Source organism: Mobula hypostoma, chromosome 3 (genome assembly GCF_963921235.1).
Source record: "Mobula hypostoma chromosome 3, sMobHyp1.1, whole genome shotgun sequence".
Lineage (NCBI taxonomy): Eukaryota > Metazoa > Chordata > Chondrichthyes > Myliobatiformes > Myliobatidae > Mobula > Mobula hypostoma.
Window position 1 is genome coordinate 112,848,471 of NC_086099.1, and position 4,453 is coordinate 112,852,923.

The 4,453-nt window shown below is 43.2% G+C and overlaps 1 protein-coding gene across 5 annotated transcripts in view; it reads right to left on the reverse strand.

Annotated features, from left to right (window-relative positions):
- Nucleotides 1-4,453, reverse strand: part of LOC134344194 (ankyrin-2-like) — a 978,678-nt gene that overhangs the window by 934,661 nt on the left and 39,564 nt on the right. The window lies entirely within an intron of this gene.

Below are 4,453 nucleotides of genomic sequence, written 5' to 3' on the forward strand. Positions count from 1 at the left end.
TTCAACTCGTCTGCCATTTCCTTGTTCCCCATAATAAATTCACCCGTTTCTGTCTTCAAGGGCCCAATTTTGGTCTTAACTATTTTCTTCCTTTTCACATACCTAAAGAAGCTTTTACTATCTCATTTTTCTCCGCGTATTGCCTTTTTAGTTACCTTCTGTTGCTCTTTAAACATTTCGCAATCGTCCCGCTTCCCACTCATCCTTACTATATTATACTTCTCTTTTATTTTTATACTGTCCTTTACTTCCCTTGTCAGCCACGGCCTCCCCTTACTCCCCTTAGGATCTTTCTTCCTCTTTGGAACGAACTGATCCTGCACCTTCCGCATTATTCCCAGAAACACTTGCCATTGCTGTTCCATTGTCATCCCTGCTAGGGTATTGTTCCATTGAACTTTGGCCAGCTCCTCCCTCATAGCACCATAGTTCCCTTTGTTCAACTGTAATACTGACACTTCTGAGTTTCCCTTCTCCCTCTCAAATTGTAGATTAAAACTTATCATATTATGGTCACTAACTCCTAATGGCTCCTTTACCTCGAGGTCCCAGTGCCAGGCAAATAACCTTCCTCGGTGCCAAGAAGACAAATGCAATGGAGATAGACTTCAGGAAAACTGCACCACTCACACATCCTCTTCCAATCGGTGGTACAGCAGTGGAAACTGTGAGCAGTTTCCAACTCCTGGGAGTGCACATCTCACTTAACCTCTCATGGTCCCAGAACACATTCTCCACAGTCAAGAAGGCACACCAATGCCTCTACTTTCTGAGGAGGCTGCAGAGAGCTGGTCAATGTACATCAATACTCATATCCTTTTAAGATGCGCAACAGAGAGTAGCCAAACATGCTGTATCGCTGTAAGGTTCGGAAGTTGCACGATAGCAGGCAGGAGGCTCTACAACATGCGCTCCAAGTGCATCAGTAACACCATCTTGTATAATTGCAATGTAAAATTCTGTCTCCTATAATTACCCTGACTGATTGAGGTTGGCATGCCAAATACCTTGCTGTCCAATTTAAAGGAACTAGGTACCTGTATTCCTCAGTCACTCTTCAGTATGCCACACCATTCACAATTGACTTTCAGAAAGCAACACCTTGGTCCACATACCTGGCTGATCAAAATCCCCCTATAATTTAGATAATCCTCTTCACTGTCTACAATTTTGGTATCATCTGCAAATTTACTAATCATGCTTTGTACATTCTCAAATTATTTATAAAGTTAATGAACAATAAAGGTCAAAGCACTAAACCCTGGGACAAGCCATTAATCACAGGACTCTCAGTCCAAGAAACAGCCCTCCATCAAGCTAAATTTGGCATCGAGTTCTCTCACTCTCTCTTGATCTTCTTCCATACCTTTTCAAGCTTAACAGTATCTGTAACACTCACAATACGCTGGAGGAACTCAGCAGGTTGGGCAGCATCCGTGGAAACGATCAGTCGACGTTTTGGGCCAGAACCCTTCATCAGGACTGTAGCGGGAAGGGGCAGAGGCCCTATAAAGAAGGTGGGGGGAGGATGGGAAGGAGAAGGCTGGTAGGTTCCAGGTGAAAAACCAGTAAGGGGAAAGATAAAGGGGTGGGGGAGGGGAAGTAGGGAGGGGATAGGTAGGAAAAGTGAAGAAAGAATAGGGGAAAACACAATGGGTAGTAGAAGGAGGTGGAACCATGAAGGAGGTGGTAGGCAGCTGGGGGAGGGGGCAGAGTGACATAGGGATAGGGGAAGGGAGGGGGGAGGGAATTACCGGAAGTTGGAGAATTCTATGTTCATACCAAGGGGCTGGAGACTACCTAGGCGGTATATGAGGTGTTGCTCCTCCAACCTGAGTTTAGCCTCATCATGGCAGTAGAGGAGGCCATGTATGGACATATCTGAATGGGAGTGGGAAGCAGAGTTGAAGTGGGTGGCTACTGGGAGATCCTGTCTGTTTTGGCGGACGGAGCGGAGGTGCTCGACGAAGCAGTCAACAAAGATTAACAGTATCTGTCCTGTATCTAGGTGACCAGAACTGCATATAATACTGTATCTACACAATATCTTGAACAGTAGTAACATAACATTCTAACTCTTGTAGTCAGTGCCCAGATTGATGAAAGCAAGCACAACAAATACTTTCTTAACCACCCTATGTGCCTGTAAGGAAAAGCTTTTTACACTGTGATTGTTAAGGGACTGGAATGCATTCCTTTAGTTCAAATCATCCAATCCTGGTAAAACCCTCATGAATCTTTTTTGCACCCTTTCTAGCTGAATGATATCCTTCCTATATTCAGGCGACTAGAATTGCACACAGTTTTCCAAGCATGGTCTCACAAACATCTTATACACATGTAATATGGCCTCCCAGCTCTTGTACTCAATGTGGGGGCAAAAGACTCCACAATGGCATATAAAAGAGAGTACTTAAAAAGAAAAGGAGGGCCTGTGAGACCCAACCTATCACTGAGAATGGAAACAGGCCATTTGACCAAGCACCCATCCATACTAATCCCATCTTTCAGCAGTCATCTCGTGGCAATTTAAATCTAAACAGTTCTTAAATTTTGTCTGTAATTCTGTAAATCTTCCAGTAATTGCATTGTGCAATTCTAAGCTCCACACATTTTCTTTGAACTTACCCCTCTGACTTTAAATTTATGCTCTCTAGTATTAGTCGTTTTGACACTGGAAGAAAGATACGGACTGTCTACTGTATCTATGCTTCTCATTATCCTAAGCTTGTGTCAGGTCTCAGAGTCACAGAGTTTGAGTTGGATCAAAGGAAACAGGCCCTTTGATACAAACAAGAAGTCCATATGAACTAACACACATCAAAGTTGCTGGTGAACGCAGCAGGCCAGGCAGCATCTCTAGGAAGAGGTGCTGCCTCTTCCTAGCATGCTAGAGATGCTGCCTGGCCTGCTGCGTTCACCAGCAACTTTGATGTGTGTTGCTTGAATTTCCAGCATCTGCAGAATTCCTGTTGTTTGTCCATATGAACTAGTTTCCCAGTGTTTTGGCACATATTTCTCTAAACCAGGGGTTCCCAACCTGGGGTCCACAGACCCCTTGCTTAATGGCATTGGTGCATGGCATCAAAAAAATTGGGAACCCCTGCTCTGAATGATTTCTATCTAGATACCTGTTCAAATGTCTTTCAAACATCTGAAGTATACCTCCATTTTTCCTCTGGCAGCTTATTTTATAAGTCAACCACTGCATTGTGAAGAGGTAACACTACATGTAAAAAATTGGTCTTCAGGTTCCTTGTAAATTTTGCCCTTTCACCTTAAACCTAGCCCAAGCAGATACAGACAAACTTGGGATGGAGGCCAGAAAATGGTAAATGGAATTTAACCCAGACATGTGCACCAGGGCAGGACTTACAGAGTAACTTGTACAGCCCTGGAAAGTATCCTTGAAGAGATATTCATGCCAATATAGTTACTTAAAGTGAGGATATGGGTAGGTAGGGTGGTAAACATGTTTGGCATACTTGCCTTCATTGGTCTAAGCACAAGAGACGGGATGTTGCGGGTTTAATTTCCACATTTAAGAGAAACTTGGATAGGTACATGGATGGGCTTTGGTTCTGGTGCAGGTCGATGAGACTAGGCAGATCAGTAGTTCAGCACAGACAAGATCAGCCGAAGGACCTGTTTCTGTGCTGAGGTGCTCTATTACCCTATGTTACAGTTGTACAGGACAGTCAGGAGACTGACTATGGAATACTGTGTACAGTTCTGGTCACCTGGGTATAAGAAGGTTGACATTAAGATGAAAAGGGTGCAGAATAGATTGACAATGTTAGTGGGACTGAAGTGCCTGAACAACAAGGAAAAACGAGATGGGCAAGGACTTTTTCCCAGAGTTTTTGAGCTGAAGGATGAATTTAAAGTGCTTTTTAAAATCATGATGGGCATACAGATATCCCCTTTTTCCAGGGTAAGGGAATCTAAAACTAGAAGGTATTGGTTTAAAGCAAGACAAAGAAGATTTAAAAGGGATTTGAGGAGTAAAATTACCAGAGGTGATGTGTACTGGAACATTCTGCCATGAGGAAGTGGTAGATGCAGATTTAGAATACATCTAGATAGGTATATGGATTGGAATGGTTTAGAGATTTATGGGCCAAACACAGGGAAATAAGGCTAACTCAACCAATTTTGTTCCATAGATAAATTGGGCTAGAAGTGCCTTAGGATTCTCTTTAACTCTCATTGCCTGATTTCTGCTTCTTAGATGTTTAGTGGCCTGGTTCACATCTTTAATGCTGTACGTATTTCATTTAGCAGCTCTGTAAGAGCAGTCTGTTCTGCTTTCAGCCTGTTTGGGTTATTGTTGAAGATAAGGATGATGAGGAATGTGTGCCATCCAATTAGGATGCCGGAACTGGTGGGAGATTTTTTTTTAGTGAAAGGCACTGTGGTTGGACTTGGAGTTTTTGTTCAGTGGGAGATAAAG